This window comes from Excalfactoria chinensis, chromosome 2, assembly GCF_039878825.1.
Source record: "Excalfactoria chinensis isolate bCotChi1 chromosome 2, bCotChi1.hap2, whole genome shotgun sequence".
Classification (NCBI taxonomy): domain Eukaryota; kingdom Metazoa; phylum Chordata; class Aves; order Galliformes; family Phasianidae; genus Excalfactoria; species Excalfactoria chinensis.
In genome coordinates, this window is record NC_092826.1 from 11618727 (window position 1) to 11645942 (window position 27216).

Sequence of the window (27216 nt, forward strand, 5' to 3'; positions counted from 1 at the left end):
AGGAAGCAGTTAAAAATATCTGGTTTTGTAGATACATTTTGCCAAAAGGTGTTTTTAATTGGTTAAGGAAAAACTGCTTACTAAATGATAACACTCTTTTTATGGACATGTTGCTGTGGTGGTGGTAAAGGGGGATAGAGCTGTTCCATGCTAGTGGTTTCACAGCTTCCTTTGCAGCTCAGCAGTGAAGATAAGGACACTGGAGAAATGCATTTAGAAAATAACCTTGCTCCATATTTTTAGGGGGCAAATTACACTTAGTCTTTTGCAACCTGAATTTCTTCTCTAAAAACAACAGCCTGTAGACAAGCCAGTTTCTGTCCTGGACTGCCAGCATCTGGAACTGCTGTGCCACTTTGCCTTGGAGCTGGGAGCTACACAGGTCCTGCTTGTTAGGAGGAGTGATGAGTTATGGACATTTATAAACTATTATCAAAGGAGATCTTGATAGCTGGTGGTCTGGATTACATGGTGTCTCTGGTGAGGGCATTTGTTGGATATTTCTTCTAGCTCTTTGCTTAGAGTCATAGAATGGCTAAGATTGGAAAGGACCTTTAAGGTCACTGAACTTCAGCCCCAAATTATTGACACAGACTAATTGTGCAATGTTTTGGGTGGCTCTTGCAACTATTACCTGCCCAGTGCTTCTTCCTGAGAATGTACAATGGGCAGGAGAGCATGACAGAAATGCAGGGGCATTTGAGAGTTATGGATTTCCACAGAGTTTAGTTTATAGCACCTAGTTATTAGTCAGTTCCCGGATCCATCTTTAAGTAGTCTGACTAACCTGCAGAACCATGGCACTTTGTACCACTTCCTATTGAAAGCTGAGATAAGAAAGATCCATGGCAGTACAAGCTATAGGTTGGAGTAAATGAAGCAGTCTGAATGCCAGATAGTCCAGAAAGTTTGGAAACCTTGGATTAGACTGGAGGCTGTTCCCTCAGTGTGTCCATTAGCATGTGGCCTAAATTGTCTAAAGTGAGGAGGAAAAATTGACATGTAGTGAGGGCTTCCTTTGTGTCTGACTGCCTTACAGGACTCTCAAAATTACAAATGGCTGTGCAAACAATGTGCGGTGCAGTGAGGACAAATCTGAGTTAGTAGAAAGAGGGATCTGCTGCCTCTGGGCTCTGGGGTCAGAGCTCTTCACCCAAATTTGCTTAGAGATTTTTTCTTTTTCCCTTAGCCTAGAATAAAGATTATACTATAAGAGCCAACAGATGCTTAACTGTTGTGTTATGAATGGCATCACTGTAAATGCCTCAGCTTGTTGCCTTAAACAAGTAGTTTATTTGAGAACTCAGCACTGCAGAAAAAAAAAATGAATGTTGTGTTTTGGGGAGGGTAAAGAGGGAGACTTTGCCTTCTCTCCTCCTAGTCCTGATTTTGTACCCCAACTCCCCCATATTCTTAGCAGGAGATACTCTCTCACACTTGGGTATGGTGTAGGAAACTCTCCCCAGCCTCCATCCCATATACTTTCAAGAATTTGGATACCACAGTTTCCATTTACAGGTGCATGAGCCAGGCCAGAAAACTTCAGATTCAAGACTAAAACTCAAATGCTGCACCACTGTGTACTTGATAGCCTTGTTGTTACGTGACTCCAACCCTAAAACACACCAAATGGGGATGAAATTCCGTGAAGAAATTCTACACTAGAAATTTCCCTGATCTGATGCATTTGCAGAGGGTGTTTTGGCAGGATACAAAACACCATGCATGGACAAATGAAGGGCATGGAGCCGTCCAGGTTCAGCAGACAAACCTCTGGGCGACGCAAAGGCTGAGTGAATACCATACACACCTAAAGTTAGACATCATTGATAGAATGTGGGCTAGAAGCTGCCATTTTCATGCAAACTTGTACACAAAGGTGAGGAAGAAAACAGTCAGGCTCAGGGTTGCCTACCCATGTATAACAGCCTCTTGGTTCCCCTTTTTCCACTTTTGTCTCATACCTTTTCTCACTGCTCAGTAAGGGCCTAATCCTTCCAGCTGCCCCATGCAGAGCTGGCCTCAGTTCGGCATATGCCAGGAAGCCTGTCAAAGAGCTCCCCTGGCCCAGACAATGTGAAAACACCTGTGTGGTTACCTTTCCTTACATTGCCTGCCAGGCATGTTTGCTATATGATGAATACAAAGCCAGATCAGAGCACTGGATAATGGGGAAATTCACCATTATTTGAGGGTTGCATTTTGGAGGAAAATCTTTCTTTTTAAAATTAATTAGTAATTAATTGTTGGATTTATTTGGCTATTTCTTCTTGAAACTGCCAATTGAAACCAAAGGGACTCAGGCCAAGAGGCTCAGTTGGAGATATTCAAAGGTATTCAGACTCTCAATGCTCTAGATGTAAGATCAGCAATGTTGTGCTTGGATGGGAAGGACTTTGACACATGAGACAGCTAAGACTTTGGGTGAGGGTTGTTTGTGCACAGCATCTTTGGGGATCAAGTGAGAACCCACAATCTGAGGAAGAGCCATTCACCTGCAAGTCTCTAAGTTGGCCACTCCATTTTCCAACCTCTCCAGGTCCCACTGAACAGCAACCTGCCCTCCAGTGTCTCATCTACTCCCTGATTTGGTATCTTCAAGCCTGCAGATTCAAGTCCCATCCTGCTGGTCATTACAGGAGATGTGAAGCAGTTCTGGTCCCAGGGCTGGTCCCTGAGGGACACCACCAGTGCTGACTGCTAGTTGGACATCGCATTGCTGGTTAAACCTCCTTGAGTCCAGCAGCAGCACAGTCAGTTTTCCATCCATTCTATCATCCTCTTATCCAGCCCTCATTGCACCAATCTGATGATAAGAATGCCATGGGTGACTACATTAAAGGCCTCATGGAAGTCAAGGTGTATGCTTTCCACTGCCCTCTCCTTGTCCACCTTGTCACTGTGTCAGACATCTCACCACCAGATGCAGACTTTTACTGCATCAGGCACACTTTAACTTCAGTACAATTTTAGCCAGCTTTGTAATGCTCTCTCTCCACCCCCCAGGATGTGGTGTCAGTGTGGATCCAATTTATTAAGTTTATTTGCAACCCTTGGAGTTGACATACCTTTAACATACACTCATGTCATGCTGCTGCAAAAACAATTGAACCCAGTCCTGAGCAGCTGAGTCCCAAATATTCCCTCCAGAAATTACCTGTGTTTTGTGAAAAAGGACAGATGACATCCAAGATGGTCTAATTGTGCAGCAGAGCCTTGTTGTATTCGTGTGAAGAATTACTACAGTAGAGCTCCAAATATTAGCAAAACCACCTCAAGTAAACAACACGTAACATTTGCATCTCTGTCTCCTGCTCTCATAATGATCACTCATCTTTATGTGCAGAGTTATATGGGTTTTATTGCTAATGTCTTTCTCATTAATAGCCTGCTTGAGTTTTATGGTGCATCTTTTCTTGGCGCAAAATCAATGGAGAGTTTGCAATTATGTTTCCAGGTAGAAGATACTGTTTGTATTCTGTTGCTCTTCAAATCTTGGACAACCACCTAGGTGGGAACATCACGCACGGTGCTTGGCTGAAGATACCAGAAGATTATCTGCAAGATATTTACGGCCAAGGAGACAGACTTTGCTCCTGGAGTTACAGTGCCTTCCCTCAGCTAGAAGCAACAGCAGAAACAGCATTGCAGAAAGGACAGGAACTTCAGGCAGGATTGGTCCTGAAGCTCCGCATGCTGAGAAATACCCAGGCTGTTTAGGGTCTCCATATTTAACTGGAACAAGGGCAGCAGTAGTAGTATGGGCAACGGCGCAAGTCCTGCCTGTCCTTGGAGAGGTAGGACCGGCCTTATGCAGAGCTCTTCCCACGCACTGCTGAGACCTCGTATGGGCACACTTTGTGCAATGTTAGGCAACATGCCACATGAATCATTCTGCAGAGGCTGGAAAAATGTAGCAACATATGGAGCTGAGTTTGGGGGAAGAATTAAAAACAAACCTCATAACTTTTGTGGTTTCCTCCCATGGCAGCTGTTCACCTGTGTTCTTGATGTTTGATAAGGGCCTCTTTGCTCACCGGGGAGGAACCTGGAAGTCATCAGAAGAGTGCTCACTTTCCAGAAGCATTTTATCACCTCTGTTCACAGCTGCTAGGGATGAGGAGTGAATTCTGTGGAAAACACAGTTGGCTTCTTCCCTACATGAGCTACAGGGACCTCTTGGACAGCATCTCCATAGCCCCTGACCTAGGTCTCATCTAAACCCAGCATGGCTTGACAAAGGATCTTACAAGCAATCTGAGAGAGCTTTTGTTGGACACAGCGTAGCCACATCCACTCCTGACTAAAGCACCATACCTGCAATGCATCCCAATTTAGCATTGCAGCTTGCACTTGGAGATTCATCTCTTTCACCAGACACCACAAAACTTGCAAGGTAGATAAAAACCAAGTGAGTGGCAGTCCTTGCTTAAGGATGCTGTGAGGATAATGCTCAAGATGAATGAGCTATATCCCTGCTCCTGCTACAGATGTCACAGAGGACACTGGCTAGCTGGTCTGTATGGACCTCAGCTCTCCAGCCGTAAAAAGGAGAGCAGTGGGGCTCTCTGCCTTAGACAGTTGCACAGCAGCTTTTACAATGGGAACATCACTGTTGTGCCATTGGGCACCTAGTTTGCTCCTGAGATAGAACCTCTAAGTAATTTAAACCAGCTGAGGATAAAAGAACTTCAATAGAAAACAAACAGCATAAGAGTCAGAGTTGATAAACTCACCTCAACAAGAACTGCAATCACAGTACTGCCAGCACAAAAGATAAGATCTAATTAGAACTGTCAAGTGCTTCTCACTGGGGTACCTCCTTCAACCAAGTTACCACTCAAGCTCATTTGGCTCACCCATCTCCAGCCTGCAGCCCTGATGATCACAGAGGTAGTATCTGTGATATAGGAAAATCATGGGTAAACACTTCTTTTGTTGGCTGATTTTTGCATCCTCTTCCAGGACACTGGCACTGAGCTGGGCTGGTTCCCCTCCAGTTAATGGGGCTGTGAGTGGTTCACTGTTTTCTCTCAGGGGCTGTTTGGGTTGTGGGTGTCCTTAGGAGTGACACATATCACCATCAGTAACTCAGTGCCTCTGGGTTGTCCTTCTCATCTCCTCAGTGGTAAGTTATATATACAGGGTCATCCCATCTAGTCAGGATTTGGACTCTGACAAGCAGAACTGTAACACACACTGATATCACTTCTCATTTCCCTGTCAGACAGAACTGGGAAAGGCATTCTTTGGGCCAAGGGCAGGGGATGGAGGTGAGGGGAGAGGTCTCCACCTCATTTCTGGATGGGCAGTCCAAGGGGGTGGAGATAGATAGGTCCCAGGCATTGCTGTCATCTGGCAGCCATCTCATGAAGCATTTGCTCTGCACATCTAGAGGAAGGATTAGTACCCATTCAGGACACAACTTGCTGCCTTCTGTTGATTTTCAGATCAACTTTTGATGAGAAGTAGGGATTTTTGCTCTCCTTGTTCTCCAGAAAGTGGTGTGACAGCCACAGTTTTGCTGGGACAGGTCAAGGTTTCCCACTGACTCTCATTTCTGGGTCTCTGTTCCCCCAAAAATGTCTGGGAGAAAAAACCCTGCCTTCTGCAAGTAGATAAGAAGATTCATTCCCTAAAGATCATGTCTATCCCAGATTGGGCCTCAATATACAGGCTATAGGATATATTCTGCCCTCCACCAGGTAGACCTCTAAAGACATCACATGACAAACAGTTAAAGGGCAGATTTTTTTCTCTCAAATTCTTACAAAGGGAGTTTAAGATGATGATAAGACGTCAGCTCCTGCACTGGGAGGATCTGCTATTGGGTGAACTGGATCCCATTGCTATGACTGAGAGGCTGGCAAAGTCTCATAAACTCAACTCTTGCCCACCAAGGACAAGAGTCCCTTACCTGAAGAAACTCCATGGCAGAAAGTTAGGTATTTATTTTGTTGGCTACTGCTGTATTCATGCTTATTCTTATTGCTAGGGGCTCTGCTCCAGCAAAACTTGAGCGTTTGTTAAATACCTAAATGGAGGGGGGATAATTATGTACTTAAAGTTATTTAAGTAAATGCTCTGTTGGAGCGGGGGGTGTACAAGAATTATCTGTGAAGTTGGCTGCATTAGATAGAAGCCAAAGTGGAATCTGGCCAGGGATTCTCTCACTCATTTCCGTATCCCAAAGCACTTCATGGAGCTTAATGGGCAAAATATGGCCAAGATTATTCTTTCTGTATTCTAAGTTTTCTACTAAAATCATCCATATTCCGGGCACTCATTCCTGTAATTCAGACAGGCTATGCCTTTTGCCATATGGGATATGTACAGACCTGGCAACTCTATTCATAGTTGTTATTTATTTTCCCTTGTTTGTGTCAATATGAATCTCAGATTTATTTATTTATTTATTTTTTCTCAGTCATTTCCAGCATTTGAAATGTGCATTTGTGCAGGAAGATGCTTCCTCATGGCATTTTGGGATAGGGCCAACCTGGCAGTTGCACTTCTGTGTCCTGCTTTGTTTTCAAATATTCACAAAGGTTCCTCCTCCACTTTTTGCAGAGGTGGCTCAGCAACACCTGCAGTGACTTAAATTGCAGCCTAATATACAAAAGGTTCCTGAAATCAGAACAATTTTACTGTAATATCCTATGTTGTAAATGGTGGTAATTCATTTGCAACAACTTGTGAAGCAGCAGCAAGAGTTTTGCATTAGGACTGTAGTCCTACTTTTCCCCACCTCCCCCCTGTAGCCCTTCTTGTACTGTGCATGCAAGAATTGCTTTTTTTAATGCATGGAAAAGCATCTCAAACACATCAAGAAAAATGTGTTTGATAAACAGTGGGATCTACTTCTGCAGAGCTGCCTCTGTTTCAAAGGACCACTTTGGCTTGAGGTGTCAATGCTCTACTGGTGTAAAATGTACAGTTATTGCACAAGAGGCCTTCAATCTGCAAGTGCAAATGTGACACAAATGGCTCTAATGTGCATGGGACTTGTAATGGGTGACGTCTTAAGAGCTGCACTTAGAAAATACGGTCCTTTGTGTACCATTCCCTTTACTTGGCTTTCATTTACTTTCTCAAACCCATGGGGGAGATTAAGAATAGAGCATTTACTGCACTTCAGTATCTGTACTTTGCTGATCTCTCTTTCCCTCTTTTTTTTTCTTTTTCTTTTTTCTTTAATTTAAACCATAAAAAGAAAGCAAGAGCTATCACAGAGCTCTGCTGTGGATCAGTGGATCAGCAGGCATGCTGCAGGAATGGCAATTCTGCAATTGCTCTTCTGCAACACTGCAGGTTGTGTTTTTATCGCTACCCAAAACCTTAAACCTTGTAGATCTACAAAACAACCAGGGCAGACTGTGCAGTTTTGAACGGTGCTCTGCATATACAATTCTGCCTCCTTTTGTGCTCGTGTTCGAGGAGCAAAGAAGGAAAGAGCGAATCAGAATGGCCAAGTGTATGCAGTGTAAAGTTTCTTGATCACTGCAGGCTTTCTTTACTCTTCGCTCTTGGAAGTCTGTGCTTTAATGTGCACTGGGAGGCATTTCACTTAAGAAACAGTGAAGAGTATTTCTGTGAGCACTTTGCAGGTGTGAACAAGGCAAGAACAGTGTTTAATTGTCCCTGTCTTCATAATACATATCTAAAGTTCCTGGTCTAGTGGTTGGTGGCCCTGCATATGGGAGGGGGAGGTGGGGTGGGGTGGGAGGGGGGGGGCTGAAACTAGATGATCATTATGGTCCTTTTCAACCCAGGCCACCCTATGATTCTATGATTCTATGATTCTATGATTCTATGATTCTATGATTCTATGATTCTATGATTCTATGATTCTATGATTCTATGATTCTATGATTCTATGATTCTATGATTCTATGATTCTATGATTCTATGATTCTAAAGTTACTTTTCCCTTTCAAAAGCATATTTTCAAGCTGTCACTAGGTATTTTGTCATAAAGAAGCCAATTTGCTGATAAGATTGAAGCTATATGGTGCCTTCTCACTGCTACCAGAACATGTGTTTTTATGACTGCCAGTTCTTCCCCTTGCCTTCTCTTTCTGACCAAAACACAGACATTACCAGTTCACATTACTCACAGACAAATGATTTAAGAGGCATGGCATTGCTTTTGTTTTTGTGTATGCTAGTTCAGGGCAGTTCCTTCTGTAGAAAGTTTTTGCTCATGCTGCCTATCTGCCTAGTAACGGAGGGTCCAACTTGATCCTTCCAAGCCTGTAACTCTAGTAGTGCCCCATTAAGGTAGCTGCTGGCCTCTGTTAAGTTGTCCCTTAGACTCTTGTTGATCAAACTTCTTCCTCAGTATCTCCTCCAAGGTCTTTTTCTCTAGTATCCTGAGATAGCAGGATTGCCCAAATCCTTTACCAGATGGAGGTCCAAAATGCAAAGCCAGTAACCTAACATCAAGCAGACATGGACAAACGTTGATGCTCTCTGAAGGGCCTTGCTTCTCCATATATAGCCCAAAATGAAGATTTTTCTTTTTCTCTTTGGGAATACATTGCTGACTCTTATTCAGATGGTGTCCACCATAATCCCTTTTCAGCAGGGTCCTATTACTTTTCAGCTGATGGAATCAGTCACATCCTGGAAACTGCCCCTCAGCTGAACTGTGGCAACTGGTTGTGCATTTGCTGCTTGGAATCTTAGGCAGAATTCCTGACAGAACTTGTTGAAGTGATTTAAAATCTCTCTCTCTGCCTAATATTTTAACACAACTCAAGGGTAGATGCTGGTATTTATCAGATTTTGGGGTTTTCCAGTAAGTATAAAGCCCACCTGAAACCAAAAATAACAACCAGACATTACGAAGTTTCTTGATTCCTGTGATGTCTCTCTCATGTGCTAGCAGGGACCAAATTAATCTGCTTTTGCTATAGGAAAATGACAAAAAGCAGAGAGTTTATATATATTAAATAACCCTTTGCTACTCTCATATTCTGTGTAGAAGTCAGACTTGTTGATTGTAATCAGATATAATATTTGGCCCAATCTGGTGCAAGAAGAGTGTCTGCATTTTCCTGGCTTAGAAATTAAAAACAAATCTCTCTATTTTTTGTTGTTGTTCTGCTCTGTAAAACTAACATTAAATTTAAACAACGGTGAACCAGACTTTCTTCTCAGAGGTTATCTCCCATCTCTCAGGATTACATAAACTCAAACATTCTCAGTATACAGAGGCCCACATCAAACTGACTTAAGTAAATAATGGAAAGTGTGAGCTTGTTTTGTGATACTCTTAATGACTGAATCACTGCTCCTCTTGGAACACTTCCCACTTGGGTCTTGCAATGTGTGTTAGGTACCTGTGGTAGCTTGTCTTCCTGGGATACCACATTTTTAAAATGCTCTCAATTATTCATTTACAGGCTTTAGTTCAACTTTGGAATGCCCATTTTGATGACCTTAGTGATGAGATGTCACTACCTGTTCCATTCAATAATTACCCATCCCACTCATTTTTCCTTGATTCTATCAAGCATGTATTCACTTTGACTGGATGGAATATTCATTGGTAAAGGCTGCAGAGAAGCATGTAATTCTATTTATGTTCATCCCTTAATCTATTTCTGCAGTTTGTTATATCAGATAACTTCGACTCTTTCACCTTTGCCTGTAACTTAATTTAGTGAATTCAGATTTTATGAAAAATATGAAGACTTCCATCTCTGAAATGCGATGTTGTATTCTTTACCAAAGGGAAAGAATCCTGCTGAACAAAAGGTGTTTACAACTTTCTTATGATTAAGGATATTAAAATGTACATCAGCCATGCTAAAATGAGTTTTTGGTGGGTTCTTTTTTTGTTTGATACAGGAGGAAGAACATCCTCCAGGAAAAACCCTGTAACATGAGGAACTATGCTCCTTGGGGCGTTTCTCACCGCATCAGATGAAGGTGTCTGTAACAGTAATGCCTTTATCTGTGTTCAGCATTTGGAGTCTCTGCATGCTCAGTGAATAGCAATAGTCACATCCATTATATGATTCATATAATGACAAAGAAGCTGTCTAAACAACGTGAACTACATTCTCTCCATTAACTATAAAGGGATATCAGTTGTGCCCCTTCTAACACACCGAATGGCATTTGAGATGCTGTAGTGCATTTGACTTAACTGTGTGGGGCTGGCAGATGAGGCACAGGACCTCAAAGAGACCTTCCTGGAGCCATAGCTGGAGCCAGACATTGCTCCAATGGAGCACTCCACAGACGGTGCAGGCACTAAATGCCTTCATTAGATGACTAAGTCACTAGCAGCATGGCCCAAGGTGCTTTAGGATATCTGTTCAGGAGATCACGCTTGATCTCTGATTCTGCTCAGGGAAGAACTAAGCTTATCTTGGTCCAGTGCCATATTATCCAACTCTGTGTGGATCTTTTGGATCCCCCAAAACATATCAAACATCATTAGACAATTATATTTGTCCAACAAAACCAAGTTCTGAAAATGACTTCAATGTGAATCTACATTCCTAGTACACATGTGGATGCCTAAGCTTCTCCCTCTGAATCTGGAACTGAGTTTTACCCCAAAAGTTATGTATCTCTAATTTCCAGTCTTTAACATTGGTTAGCATTCAGGGACATCTATAAATGAGATGTCATCGCTGATCTTATTCAGGAAATTGTTTGCTAGTGGAGCTCAATATGACATGGCATTTCTGACATACCTATTTCACAGGACAGATGGCTGCAGTCATTTTCTGGTGGCTACTCACAAGAGAACTTGGAATTGCCACTCTTTGATTATTTCCCCTTCCTAAGATGAAGATCTGGAATTAAACATATTGCAGCAACAACGTCGATTTCCTCTTAGGATATGTTGGAGGATCTTCCATACAAAGATATACACAAATAGCTAACATATTTGTTACTTGTAAGGGGTCTCAGCCAAGAGGATGGACTATACCCAACGTAGCCCTGCTTAAGCAGGAGTGCTGCACCAGACAAACCCCAGAGGTCCCCTCCAGCCTCAGCCATTCTGTGATTCTGTGATCATACAGAATTGAAACTTGCCTGACTGCAGTGGATCAGTACATCTGTTGGTCAAAATACAAATATTTTCTGGATCAGGAGATCAGGATTCATCCAAGTCTGGCTGAAGTTGGATGCAAGAATGTTGAGCTGGTGTAGGGGGAAGAAAGCTAGAAGAGGTGTGCCTGGCTTCTATTTGGATGCTAAGATCCCACTGATTTAACAGAGATTTCCTTACATCCAGGCCAGTTAGAAATGCAAACTTTCCTTTGGATCAGGATCTAAGATGAGACAGATGGAGCTCACCTATCTCTTGCTAATTCTGTCTGTGTCCACCACCACCAAATTTATTTCTAAATTAGTTTAAAGCTATTTAAACACTTATTTTTGCTCTGAGATTTTGCAGTTTATCTTGCTCTTTTGGGATAATCCAGTCTCTAAAAATTAGATTTAACACTGAAATCTAATGCAGGGCTTAGCTCAATCTGTACCTGTAACTGTACTGTATTGTGATCTGTACTGTATTGTGTGATATTTGAAAAGCTTTCTTCTGACACACAGAGTACTTGCTGGGTTACAAAAAAATGACAGCCAAACAAACAAAATAGCAAGGGTGTGAGATATATCAATTTCTGCTCTGATCCAGGACAGCAACTCAAGAAAAATTTCTGGCCAGCCCACTACACTCCCATATGTGTGACAATTATAGGTTAGCATAAAAATGTAACTTCCATGCAGGTCTGTACTGTGTTCATCATTTCAAGTGGCATAGAACAGATCTCAAAGCCCTAGACCATTTGTGTTTGGTTCACAGCATTTTGTATGGGATTGAATGATTGTCTGGGTACCTTGGGGTACACTATGGGCTAGGAGATGTGGACCCACGTGGCTCCAATGAGAAAGGCACTCCGATGCAATGAGCACCAGCGAGATGGAAGCAACAGATCAAGTTTGTAAATTAACCCTTATTCTCTGTTCTCAACAAACCTGTTAAATAAATAGATATTGGCATTAATACTCAACATCTGCACAGTGTCTCTGATGTGGGTGGGATGCTCTACTGGGAGAAATGGGCTGCCCTGGGAGATCATGGAGCTGCCTCTACTGGGGAATTGTCACAAATAGGTCAGATTGAGATTAGCTGGGAGGCCTTGTAGGCAGGATTGCTTCTGTTTCAGTCTGGTGTCTTGTGGGTTCCTAGAACCTCTCTGGAAGAGCATCTCTGTGCAGTCTGCATGAGGGTATTTGTGCTGTGATATTTCTATGAAATGGGGTATGCTGTGCTGCAGGAGCCTTCAGACTGGTAGCCCAATGAATGCCAATACAGTCTAAGTCCCATCACAGCTTCAATTTGACTCAATAACTGACTTAAATATTATACTGCCTTTCATTTTATGTCCACTGGACTTGAGGTTTCACAGTAGTTCACAGTTGCTTGATTTTTTACAGTGTTCTGCTTTTACTAGCACTACAGTGCACTTCCATAATTCTTCTTTTTGTACCAGTTTCTCCTTTGTCATACACTTAGGCAATCATTACACCATCTTGGTGATATTTTTTTGGCTTCCAAATTCAGGGTCCAAGCACGCGGTATTTAATGGAGCTGTGAATAAGCAGAGTGTAAGTGAATAAGTGAGCATATCCACTGAGTTCAGTGTCATCAGTTAACACTGAGCAGACAGGGAGCTGGCAGCAGGCATGTCCTGAGACTGAAAATGCATTGACCTCATGGTCCGAACTTTGCCTGTGGACTTTTCTGCCTTTGGGGATGCAGCATCTCCACAGGCATCCCACCTGGATGTGGGTATCATCTCCAGGCATATTCAATGGGCTGCAGCAGTGATGAGGAGAAGTGGAGGTCATGTTTAGGCTGGAGATGGCTATTATTTCAGCTGTCCATCTCCATAAAAGATCCTAGATTGTTTTCTTAAAACTCCTAGAAACTCAGTGAATAATTTTCAGAGAGTAGTTTTTCATCCAACACATAAAAATGAAGCTAAAATAATTAATGCGTATTGAAACATGCAACAATGTAAGACCCTTTTCCAGTGAAGGTTTTCCCTCCTGTGGACTCTTGTTACTGTATTACAGCTTCTATGGAAGTCAATTTACCTACTCCTCGGTATATATTTTAAAGCTTATTTAAGTAGTATAATAAAATATAATCATAGAGAGGGTACCCTGGGATTTATATCAAAAATCCTCCAGCACATGCATTTGAAGAAGTATTCACAATCCTTAGGTTTACTGTAGGTGTTTATAGCTCTTAATGAATTTCTGCAGAGGGAGGGAGGGATGGTTAGTCCTGGTTTGCTGACACTACAGAATGTAAAACTTCCTCAGGGTTTTGTAAAAAATTCCATGCTAGTGTTCAAATCATTCCTAAGTTGTGCTAGATGCAGCAATGTGTATTTCATTTCATTTCATTATTCTTTGGGACTCTCAGTTTGCTCTGATTGACATTGCTGGAATTTCCAAAGCTAAAATTACAGCGTACAGAGAAACATGCTCAGTGCTGAAGGGATGATGGATCTCGCTCTGTCTCATTTACAATAATTTTCCTTGCCCTAAAATCTTAAAATGATTAAAAAAGGGGTGATCTAACTAATCCTCCTCAGGAAACAGTGAGATGCCCTGATTTTCTCCTATGAAAGAACTTCCTTAAGTATTTGCAAAGAAAGAAGGGTAAGATCTTCATCCAGGATGAATTCAAAAGCAGGTTGCGTTAGTGGGACTGTTTGTGACCTCCAGAGACCTTCTGCAAGTCTTCACAAGCACACGAATTTTTGCCTGCTAAATTCTAGGACAAGGAAGATATTCTCAAAATTATCCAAAGGAAAAGCCACTGACCTTCCAGTACAATAGCAGAGAAATCCCTGACTGCAGAAGAAGGATTCAACAGTCACAGAATCATAGAATCATAGAATGGCTTGGGTTGGAAGGGAGCCTAAAGATCATCAAGTTCCAACCCCCGTGCCACAGGCCAGGCCACTAACTACTAGTCTAGTAGGCAGGCTACTAGACTAGGCTGCCCAGGGCCCCATCCAACCTGGTCTTGAACACCTCTAGAGATGACGCATCCACAACCTCTCGGGGCAGCCTGTGCCGGCACCTCACCACTCTCTTTGTAAAGAACTTCCCTCTGAAATGTAGTCTGAGCCTTCCCTCCTTGAGTTTAGCAGTCACTGATATCAATAACATTCTTGTAGGACCAAGACTGGTCTTCCTCCTTCAACCAAGACACCCTGTCTCACTTCGTCACCTGTGACCCTAGCCTTGGTTCAAGTTTGGATTTGCCCCTCTAGTTCATTTATTTAGGAGGAAAAAAAAGGAAAAAAGAGCAACAAACCATATTCTCTTTTAGAAATGCAATGCAGCAGTCTGACTGCAACTCAGAGTATTTACATTTATTCAGTACTTAAATTCACAATCTTAGATTTATCTGTACTTCCACATAGGTGGTTCATTTCAAACTGGAAGGAGTTCATATTTCCACTGGGGATGGAAATGGAGTCAATGGAGTCAATGGAGAAATACTTGACTTCAGTTGTGTGGGGTCACTGTTTAAGATGACTGACTTTCAGTGTAGCTAGAAGGATATTCATTCAATATCTTTGTTCTCAGCGAGGTCTCTTCTTTTCTCCTGCTTAGGACAGCATAGCTGATTTCTCCCATACGGTGGTTTCTACCTCATTCTACCTCCTGTTTCCATAAACAAGGAAGAAGGAATGAGCTGGAGGCTGCACCTTCTGGTTCCCTCTTTGTGAGCACCAGTCCTCCTAGTTCTGTAAGTTTCAGTTTCTGATAGAGAGCTGTCTTTGATATGATTAGTTTTTCAGTGGCATTCTGGGCTTCAGGAGCGTGTCTGCTTCTGGAAAAGATTGGTGAAGGCAAAGCGTACTTGAATTACACAGTATTGCTTTGGGCTGTGAAAGTGGACACCAAGGTTTGCTCAATGGAAGCATGGGAATTCAAAATCTGCCATTAAATAACTATGCTCTGGAGTCTAAGGAAGGTGAAGGTCAGGCCCGAGGACTGTGCCTGCATCATGGCATGGAGATGGAACTGCAGGTCCTGGCTTACTTCCTGGCTGGCTGCACTGAGCCCTGTATCAGTGTTAGGCTGCAAAGTGAGCCGCTGGGACGGGGTCTTGGGGCCCCCTCTATAAGATTTGCACCCCAGCTGCATTTCACTCACTGAGGAGCTAAATGACATCAGATGGTTTGTGTGAAATAGAGCCTGAGAAGAGGAAGCCTAGGGGAGCCTCTACAGCTCCCCGAAAGGAGGGTGTAGTAAGGTGGGGTCAGCCTCTTCTTCCAGGTAATATTTATAGGACAAGAGATAATGGCTATAAGTTGTACCAGGCTATAAGTTATACCAGGGGAGATTCAGCCTGGATATTAAGAAAAAATATTCCCAGAAAGGGTGGTGAGGCACTGGAACAAGTTGTCCAGAGAGGTGATGGAGTCACTATCCCTGGATGTATTCAAGAAGTATGTGGATGTGGTCCTGAGGGATGTGGTTAATGGGCATGGTGGTGATGGGTTGATTGTTGGACTAGATGATCTTAGAGATCTTTTCCAGCCTTAATTATTCCATGATTCTGTGAATTGCTGCAGCAGGAGCCTGGGGAGTGGAGCTTGGACAGGAGCTGCTCCATCTACTGGAGCTACCAGGGGAGAACTGCTGCTTAAAGGAGGAGTTGGCAAATATTAGAATTTCTATGTCCATCACATGACAAGAGGCCCCGTTTGACCTGTTTTAAATTGCAGAAGTGGAATGTTCAAAAGAAACAGAAGCCATTCTCTCAGGCAAAGTACCTATTTGGAGGCCTTTATCCATGGAGCCATTCAGTGGATACCTGGAGCAAGCAAGCATTTACACATTTGGCTAACATCAGTCTGCAAAACCTCATCTTACTCAGGCTGTTATTTAATTCCGTTAGCCCCAGATGGGGTTCTGTGACAGCTGCTAACAGTATTAAAGCATAATGAAGCATAATCAATCCTAACTTTATCAGTCCTGTCAGAGGGTGGTGAGGCACTGGCACAGCTGCTCAAAGCTGCTGTGGGTGCCCCATCCCTGGAGGTGTTAACGGCCAGGATGGATGGGGCCCTGGGCAGCGTGGTCTGATGGTGGACAGTGTGGTCTGGTGGTTGGCAGCCCTGCCCATGGCAGGGGGCTGGAATTGGATGACCTTGGAGGTCCCTTCCAACATAAGCCACTCTCTGATACTATGATTCTATGATTCTACCCAAACGTGCAATTAAAATATTATTTACAGTGAGTACCTTCCTGACTTGTCCATTTGTAGCGTCACACACGATGAGGAATTTGAAAGACAGCAACAGCCCAGCTGGAATGACACGAGAGCTGCTTTTGCAGCAGCACAGCTGACATAGCAAGAGTGACACAGCCAAAATTATATCAGCGCTCCGGGAATAGTTGGTAGTGTGTGTCCAGCTGAAGTACATGACAGGCCTGGTGACATCATGGGCGCTTTTCTTCCCCTGAAACACCTCAAAAAAGAATGTGGGAATCTCATTTTGTAAAACGTGACATTCTTCAAAGTGTTCTCCCATGATTCACTTGTTTTGGGTGTGGTAATAGCACTCAGTTCCCTGCGTACTCATTAATTTTGTCTCAGTGGAGAATTTCTCTCTTCCTTGTAATTATTTGGGGGTGGAAAAAAATTCCTGGTACGTGCCCTAATAGGACAACCCCTTACTTATTGAGTAAGGGGAAGACTGAGACCTCAGAGGCTGGCACTGGGTGCTCAATCCAGAGTCTATTTGTACCCATTAATTTAACTGTAATGTGGACCCAACCTTTTATGCCATCTAATTTAAAAGTTTCTGTGATTGCTGCAGTAACTATGCTTTCAGGTTTCTGAATTTTGGAAGTGAATCGTTCTGTAGCCTGCCAGAGTTTTGTCACATAAAAGGAGAAATGATCTCCTGATCTGGAGACAATCCAGCTACTCTGCTCTGAGGGATTCTTCAGAGCTCTGATTCAAACCTCAAAGGTCACCAACACCGACCCTTTCCAAACACTGTTATCTCCTTATGTAAGATGTGATCGGATATGATCAATTTTTTGATGCCTGTCTGTGGAAGTAAGGCATTACTTTCTGATCTTTTTTCCAGTCTGGGAGTCTTCTAATGGAGGAAGATGCTGGGGCAGACCCACTGTTTGGGACGGCATGCTGCACTGTGGGATTCAGCCTCATCACATGTATCAGTGCTATTTCCTCTGTGTAACACTGATGAAGCTTTGGGCTAGTTGGGTATGGTTTTGATTATTTGAAAATCCTTTCCTAGTGCTTGTAAGCACATTTGATGGCAAATAGTGTGGGTGTGGACCAGATCTTCTGTTTCAAGGAAAGTCCGATTTTCCATTCTCAACTGGAAAGAAAAAGACTGCCTTTTCCCAATAAGTGAAATTCCAGGAAGGCAGATAAATGAGACAAAATGTTTGGTCCTAATTTCCATCTTCTATAACTTTGGATACTGATTTTTTGTTTTTAAATTCTGTGTTAGGAGAAAGAAAATCAAAACTGCTGCTCAAAAAGGGGAAAATAGAGTATGTGAACTTCACAATATGCCATTCATTTCTTTCCTAGGGCAGATGCTATTGTATTTCTGAAAATGCATGAATTATGACAAAACCAGGTCTTTTTTCTTTTCCCCCAGCTCCCTCCGCAAAAAAACCACTGTAAAGAAAACTTGCCAATCAGCTGTTACCACAAGTGTGCCCCTGGGCTGATTGTCCAGGCAGATCTGGGATGGGCTTACCAAAACACTACCTGGTAAGCAAGGAACAGTAGCAGACTTAGGTTAAAGCAGGAACCTACTTTAAATGGAGTTCTGCTGTCACAAAGGTTGGCCCCTTTCGTTCCATTTGTGCTTTTGGAAATTCTTATCCTCCTATTCCACTCTGTAATGCACCAAATAGATGTATATGGCTACAGTGGATTAGAGATTTTATAGCAACTTCATTTAGATTGAAAAATGGAGATAGGAAAGTTAAATAGGAAAATGAATAATTCAGTTTCTTGTAGAGCATGCTGTGTCTTTTCAGTGAGATCCTGTATATGATAAATGTTCAGCCTGCATCACTCCATGTGTGGGGTTTGGTGCTGGGTACCTCACATGGCATTCAGAAGCCAGCATGGGTCTTGGAGATGGGTACATGGGGACTTAGGTCACCTGGCTAAATGCAGTTGGTACTCTGGTGGATACAGTACTTTGGGTGGGCTGAGACTGGGAGAGGGAGGTATGCAGCTATTGACAGTGTTAATGTTATTAGTCAGATAGATGAACATCTATTGCCTTAATCAGTAACATAACCTTAAGAGAAAGTAAAATCCAAAATGGTAAGTCCTTTGAGTTACTTCAGTGCCAGAGTTTTCCTAATATTCTTCATGTCTATGCTTGTGTGTGTATGTGACAATGTGGAATGGAGAAGTAGCAAGCTCCGACTTCAGCTTCGGTGATCAATTTTGGCAATGATTATTTATTTGATAGCACCTGAAAATAGATGAGTTTCTTGAAAGGAAATTATACGGAAAAGGAGATTGCAGTGCAATGAAGGATTTGACAGTTCAGTGAGGAGAAAGAGTAGGGAAGAAAATGGGTTATGGAAATTGGAATATGTGGTTACTGAAGTTAACTGAAGTGTGGGTGGCTAGAAATAATTTTGCATGTGAAGTGTATGTACATCCTTTTTCTGGAAAGCAAGTGAAAGTAGTGATTTTTTATTTCAAGGACAAATGTCTTGAGAAATGTGACTTGGGATCTGTAGATTAATGTGAACTAAGAACTGCTGTTTATTGAGGAACAGGTTTTTGGAAACAGCCAAATAAAATGCATTCTTGATCTCTCATCTTTGTGGTTCTGCAGTTCTTGCTTCTTGCCCTGACATTTTCTGTTTCTTTATTGGACAAAAATGCAGACAGCTAAAACCAGTTGGAGTATTCCTCTGGAAACTCTGCTTTAAAACAAATCACTTCATTGTCAAAATAGAAACTGATGTGGAAAAATCCTGTTTTTCTTGAAAAACAAACAAAACAATGCAAAAGTGAAACAATGATTTCTTTGGTTCCTGACAGCTAAAGGCCATGGCATTTTTTATTTGCAAATTGGGTTGAGGGCCAAAGACATTTCTTTTCTCAGCAGATGAAACTTGAAATTTTTTGGATGAATCTTGAATTTTTTTAGACGAAACTAAATAACCTTTTGCTGGACTATTTGTGAGGCTGTCCTAGTAATGCAAGTTCTTATGCATCCCCTTAGAAATGGCTGGACACAACCATACAGACTGATTATCCATCAACAGCTGTGAGCTCAGGATTTTCCTCTACTAAAGTACTTAGTTTGGACACCATAAATCATGGTGCAAAAATGCTCAGCTGTGGCTTACATTGTTGAAGTGGCTTTTGAATCTCAGTGTGCTGGAGGAAAGGAGAGAATTAAGTGCAGAGCTCTCAGATATGCAGCGTAGGTCTGCTTAGACTAGGTAATATTAATTGCACCTGAGGAAATTGAGATTCTTTGCCCATTTAAAGACCATATATCATTTTCAGAATTAAACAACTGAGTAGTTCTCACATGAAAGTTAAGAAGGTAAGGAGATGTAGCCTAATCATATGTGATTGCGAGGTAATGAAAGGTTTCAGGGTCATTACTTTCTTACAAGAGGTCTATCTGCCTGCCTTATAGGTCTGTAGCACTCAAAGTTCTGACAGAGATTGCCTGGCCCAGGAAGTTCTGTGCCATCCCACTCCATAATTCACAAAGAACTCACGTGCCTTGCAGTCAACCATAACAAAGATGTGAAACTGGCAGACCTTAGGACAGGAATTTGCCTCCAACTGAGTACTGTCCCCCATCCCACAGCAGAATGCAATCATTTAATGCAAATGGTCAGACTGAGATAGTTGCATAGGGTGCAGGTAGCTCTTAGCCCTTTCTCACCTGCAGCCGCCCCGCATGTGAAGGTGTGGGGACATCATCCCCAGGGTACTGCCAGCACCCTGGGGCTGTCCTTTCCCTGTGCTGTTCTGTGAGAGCTGAGCAGCCCACCTGCTCCAGGAATGGAGGTGGAGATCAAGGTGGAGATGAAGGGCCCTTTCCATGGTCTGCTGCCTTCAACACTCCTTCTGGACTAGGTGAGCTCTGCATTGTCTGTTTTATCCAGACCAGTTCCCAAGAGGTGTTGATAGCACATGGTGTCTTTGCTGTCACTTAGTAAATGCTGCTGTGGGCACATCATCTGCCCAGAAAAAAACAAGAAACTGTGCTACATGTGGCACCTGGGGAAAGGGCAACGCTGAGATGAGACCAAATCAAAAGGTTTTTCATGTTGCTAACATCTACAGTGAAGAACTTTTTGTTACTTCTTGATGTGTGTTTTGTTGATATTGTTTTAACAGGTATGATCAAGCTCTATTTGTCTGAGTTTGAAAGACGCACAGTTCTTCAGGTAATAGGTATAAGTATGTAGGCTGATGGTCTTTGTGTTGCAGAGCTGCGGCAGAACTGGTCCATTTGAAGGCTTTTTCACCTCTGTCATGACTAAGCTCTTCACGAAAGAGACTCTGAATTCAGAATCAAGAACACTACATTTCATCACATCTGGACGTGAAAGATTTTGAACAAAAGCAGGTCTCCCAGTAAATGCAAAAGGCAGTGTTGCTCCCCATTTGGGACACAGCTCACATACCTGAACAAATAAAATATGAACAAACACAGGATATTTCCACCACCTATTTTTCTTCTGGGAGCCACACTGTGTGTTTCACACTTATCATTTGGATTTTTGCCTGTACAGCAGCTGTGCAGCTGAGCTTTTCAGTGCTCTGAGAAGCTGAGCTGAGAACCCTTTCTTGGGTCCATGAATCGTTAATGAACTCTGCCAGAGGCACTGAAATTTGTCATACTTGAACAGTGGGATGCCTGAATACCTGGGTGACAATTACATTTCACTGTCACATTGATAGTTTTACATATACTGTCAAATTCTATCAACAAAATGATGAAAGCATCTTTATGTCACAATCTGTATCATGTCTGGCTGTATGTGATCTCCATTGTGTTTGTAGGTACTGGTGGTGTGAGACAGCTGTCTCAAACGATGGCTTTCCCATGTCTGTAGATAGCAAACAATCACACTTAACTTAAATCACACCAAAGTGTTATGCTCACTGTTGTTCCAAATGTGTCAATGAAGAATCTTTCTTGAGCTTTTTGTTTGCTTGACTTTGTATGAATTTGAAACCCTGTGTTCTTGCTTGATGATGAAAAGAGGAAATGATGCGGAGAGAAGCAAGGAGTCAGCGTGAGTCAGGAATGACTGAAGAGCCAAATGCCAAGGGACTCTCCAGATTTGCACTCTTTGACTGCAGACTTGTGGATTCCATCAAAGACTCGGAACACTGTATGTTGTGTTGAGAGATACTGGAGGTGCTGAGACCTGAACTCTCTGGAAGTCTCTCTGCTTTCCACCTGCCAACCCAGGGACAAAGATCTGCCCTCTGTCCTGCCAGGCTCCCTGAGGACACCAGTACCTGACCCTTCTTCCTTTTATCCCAAACCTCCAAAAATCTAATCCCAAAATTATTTTATTTTCTTCCTGACTGATGCTACAGTCACCAGTCCATTTGAACTCTTCAAACACTGAGAATACACAGGTATACGCAGGTAAGCATTTTCATTTTATAGTATTAGCAAGAGAAATGACTTCCTCAGACAGTGTAATGGCAGCAAGGACAGGTAAGAAGTCAAGAGTTCTTGAATCAGTGCACTGTGCTTAATCCTTCAGTGACAAATGCTTCCTTGAGATCCAAACGAGAGCACATCTCACAGGCAGGTGGCTGTGAGTCTCATCTCTGGGTTGGAAGTGAGCTGTGCCTGTTCATTGCAAGCTACAGGTTTATAAGCATCTTGGGGCTGATATTTCTGACATTTGACATGACCATATAGCAAGAGTTGGTGCCAAGCTCTCTTCTGATTTGCTTTTGCTGACATGCATTTTAACTTCATCTGTGGATATCTCAGAGCCAGTTGTAGAAGTTTCCAGCCCTCTAATCTTGTCAAGGTATTATAATATCACTGCAACAAGCAGCTTTCTGCTGGTGCTTAGCAGTGGAGCACATGCCAGAGATTCATGTGAATCATAGGGAAATGGTTCCCACTACTGAGTACATTAAGCTAAAGGAGAAAGTTATTTCCATAGTAACCACATATGGTAGGTCAGATGGTGACTTTCCAGATTTACCACCAGTGGTTTTGATCCTGAATTATTTATACAGCGAATTTAGCTTCTTCGGTCTGCTTGGCTGGTTGCCTGCGAATCTCCACGTTAACATGTGGGAGAAAAGGGAAGTTTTATATGAAGTGCCAGAAATGCTTAGGCTTGATGTTTTTATTCATAGATGAATAAAGAGGATCATGGCAAGGATCAGTGCAAATAACAGTGGAAACACTTGAGCTCTCTAATCTACGTTTTACTACAGACAATGTGGTCTATATTAATTTGAACATGTTATAGGTGGAGCTGGTAGCAATTGCAGTGCCTGAATTGCCAAACATGTTTCCTCCATAAGACCTATTTTTTCCTCACTTGAATCTCCCCAGTGCTTAAAATGCTGCAACTGAAACCCATCAGTTCTCCTGCTGCTCTGGACAGTGAATTTTGGAAGCAAATTTCAGCCAATTGCAGGCCAGATTCTGGAGAAAAATATTTCTTTGCTCATACCAAAGTTTCCTAAAAAATGTTTTGATGTGAAACTTGAGTTCTCCTATTGGGAGCAAGCACCTAAAACTGCATGGTAGAGTGATCTTAACACTGTGATATGTCTACTTTTTTTCCCCAAGAACTGTAGTAAAATGTGATGAAAGCACAAAATTTGGATTAATTTTGATCAGATTTACATTACTACTACTTTTTCAACCAATTGAGCTCTTCTGGGCTCAAACTTTGATCTCTTACTATGAGACAGGAGACAGGAATTGGATTCGATGATCTTTATGTGTCCCTTCCAACTCAAGATATTCTGTGATTCTATGAAAGGAGAAGTCTCCTGTGAGGAGCAGAGGCTGCTGGGTCACACTGGATCACTCACTATTGTGGACAAAAGGGGAGTAACCACCAATGAGATCTCACAGAGACAGGCAGTAGAGATTGAGGAATGGAGTGATGCTTCCAGAAAGCAAAGCCATGGGCTGTGAAGGTCCTGCAGTGAGGATGCAAAGCTGTCCTAGTGGGCTGGGAGCCCAGGGTGTAATTCCAAACAATAGACCTGGCAGTGGGATGGGAAATTTGCCTGCAGGGGGCTGTGATGCAGGGGCTAGGGCAGCTGGTATCTGGTGCTGTGTATTGTGAGTAAGTGATCAGATGGCTGTAAAGCTATCATAGTGATGGGAAGTATGTAATTGTAAGCAGGAGGTAAGCATGAAGGCATACAGCTTACATGGACATGGACTCAATGGATGTACAACTGCCAAGAAATCAGAGATACTGACATCATGCATTTGTGCCTCTCTTTTTAACTGCAGCTTGTAAAAGCATTTGATACCAGTGATATACCAGCAAGGCCTGTATGCTGCACTCCACCCCTTACCATGGAGCTGAAAGGATCAGAGCCTTGGATGGGGAAGCTGCGTTCAAGGTGCACCAGCATCTCTATCTAGGAAAGCAATTTGCAATAGATTTGCTTAAGCAAAGGTCTGGCATTCATTTCCCTAATGGCCCACTTCTGTGTTTTCTTCCTTTTCTTTCTCAGATCTCTCTTATCTTGGTGATTTCCTGTTCCTTTTTCACACCCTAGGAGTCAGGGTAGAGAAGGATGGAAGAGGTCCACTGAAGCTGCTCTATATTTCTGATCTAGGGGGCTAAAGCCTTCTGCTGGCTTAGTCCTGCCTTCATTCTCCCGGTGCTTTCCCCTCTCCCCTGAGTCCCACTTGATGGAAACCAAGATATCCACATGGGTGAGGACGTTATTGAGGAGGAGGAATGAATCTGGTCCCTCTGTTTTGACCAGCTTTTAAATCTCCTATCGTGGTTGGCATTTCTACTATTGATAATTATAGAGATCAGGAAGCCCCTGGTATAAAGGTATCTCTATTTTGTTCCTGGCCCTTCACAGTTAACGCTGTTTTGAACTCTCAGCTCTGCCAGCTTTTAACCCTTGGACCCTCAACTTTTCCACTGGGACTGGTTGAACATTTGTTGAAAGGTTTTATAGAGAGCATTCAGTTGCATGTGAGATGAGGGGATGGCACAAAGCTCAGCCTTTGTCTAAGAGAGGAAATACCCATGCAGCCATCTGCATAGACAGCTAACACATTTATCTGGAGAAGGGTTTGCTGAACCCTTTGGGCTGACTGCTGTGGAAGCCTGCTGGCAGCAGGCCATAAAATTCTCAGTATGGCAGCAGAGAAATCAGTGAGAGTTCTCCATTCATTTCAGTGAAAATAAAACAAGGCTGTAATTCCTAATAACATTATGTAGTCAGAAAAAGCTCCAGAAGAATGAAGAAACAACTAGCAAAAAAAGAAAAACAACACAACAACCAACAAAACCAGAAATAACAACCCAAAGAACATGGAAACAATTAGTGTGGCAAACAGGCTTGCCAGCAATTTGTTTTTCAAATAAACTTAACCATTTTTACACTCTGAAGTGCGAAAAAATTAACTGCCTCTTCTACCCACTGAAGTCCTCTCATGTCATCTCCAAATACTAGCGTGTCTTGATTTGAAGCATGAAAGAAGTGCTCACCAAAGCTTCTGAGTTGCTGATGAGAATATGTCAGTGAAGAAATTAATCCTAGTGTTTTAGCCTTCTTCAGTGATGGGGAGATAGAAGCTGACTCAGTGTGAGTTAGGACTTAATGGTCATATTCCTACTACAGGTACCTGGTCATATTCCTACTACAGGTACCTGAGGTTCAGTGGGATGAATGTAGATGGACAGTTTTTCTTCTGATGCTGGCTCTGTTATGTGATTTCATATGTTGGATCAGTCTTTTTGTCTAATTTCTTGAATTGCTGCTGCTCCTTTGCAAAGTTCTCTTCACCAAGACCAGGGCCTAGCTGGATTATTCAGTAGGTGAGAGATGTAAAACTGAATAATTCGTGTTGCTTGGAGCCTTTGGATTTCATCTGGACCTGCCCCTGGCTCAAATCAGAATCAGCTTGGAAATCAAAGCTCTGTAGCTCTGGGCCTCTGGTCAAGTCTCATACATCCCCAGTGCTGAAGATTCCCCACCCTCTCTGGGTACTTTCTTCAGTGCTGAACCATGCTCAAGATGAAATCTTTTTCCTTGTAATTTTTTATAATATTACTTGCATCTCTTTACCATCCATCTCTGAGAAGAGATGGACTTCATCTTCACTAAGCCTTCCCATTAGATAGTTGTAGATGGCAGCAAGATCTCCCCTGAGCTGTCTCTTCTTCAAGGTGAACAAGCCCAGATCATTCACATTTCCTCCCACAATGTGTGCTCTAGTCCTTGACTGCCCTTATGACCAAGTGTGAGATTCACTACAGTCTGTCAATGTCTGCATTGTGTCTGGGAACCCAAATCTGGACACAATTTTCCAGAAACAGTGGCTGCACTATTGTTGGATTGAGAGGAAAATTCCCTCCCCTGACCCAACGGCTTCGTTTTTGCTAATATGGCTCATTATTGGGTTGGAAAGGAGGCACTGCTGATCCACATTCAGCTGGTGTCCACTAGGATCCTACGACTGCAGAACTGTCTCTCAGTCTGTACTACTACATGGTGGTGCTGCTCCATCCCAGCACATCCAAACACACAGAAATCCCACCAGTTGCAAATTGTGCAGTTCTGAGACAAAGCAATTCACACACAGTTTACAGCTGTTTTTGGGCTTCTTCCTTTTTCCACTAGAGGGACCCAAATGCAAATAAAACTCTATCAGCTAGGAAAATGTGTGTGGGGGGTCAAGGACACAATCACTGCATGAAAGGCAGTATTTTCTCCCTCCTAATATTTGTGCTAAGGACTAGATTCACCTTTCTTTGAGCTTGAGGTAGAAATATGTAGAGACTTCAAACCAAGACCTAGAGTGCCTATTTCAGAACAATTCTGCAAGATTCGAGCACCTCAGACTTTATTAACTTAAATAAGCTGCAAGCCAAAGATGAAGTTTTAACAATTAGCCAGACAGTTGTATTTTGTCAGTAGTGAATATTTCAGTTTCTATGTCTATTTTAGCAGTGACTTCTCTGCAGTGTGTCCCTGAATGGACACTGCTTTTTTTTCCTGCCATATGATGGCAGAGCATAGTTTCTGTTTCAGGTAATGGATGGAAAAAACTACTGCTCCTGACTGAGTGTTCAAAACCTGTTAAAAGTGTAGAGGGAATGGGACCTGGATCCTAGCCCTCTGAAAAGAAAAGCAAAAGAAGAAGTGCTGAAGGCAAAAGGATGGTAGCTGATGGTTTTGGGGTGTCGTAGTGGAAAAACACAGGATAAACCTTTCCTCTTCTCACATAAACTTTCTCCGCAACAAGATTCACTTAAAAAGTCTACTTTAACTTCAAATCACAGCTGTTTAGCTCCATGTCAGCTGAATAAATGTCCTGCCTGGAAGATCAAATCTGAAGCAAGTACTGGAGGAAGAAGAGACAGAATCTATATTAAAAAGTGGGAATAACTAAACACATAACAGTGGCATAACCATATGCACCCACAGACTCTACTGAAACTGAACCTCAGACATCTTCTTGTTACAGAAGTGCTTAAGGGAGGAACAAATCTTTACCACTGTCCATGCTACATGACCAATTTGGATGCAGAAATCTGTGACTGTCTGAGCTGGTCCAGCAGGATAGCCCATGGTTTTCCCTCAGCATATGATCCTGCTTTGAAACAGAGTTATTTTTGCTGGAGGCTGGGACCAAAGCACTCCAGGGTAGATGGGTTTAGTGACCAGGCATCTAAGTAAGTGTGATGGGAGAGGAGCAGGCAACTGGGTTTTAAGCACTGAACATTTTCCCTGATGGTTTATTGTGACCCTCTTGATTTGCTTTTCTGAATTTCCAGGATAATATCTTTTTCTTTCTCACTCTTTCATTGCTGGTAATTTTCATCTCATGCTACACCAAGAACTTTGCAACCCAGCAACTTCTCTTACACTCACCTCTTATCAGGGTTAAAAGGGGAGGGCAT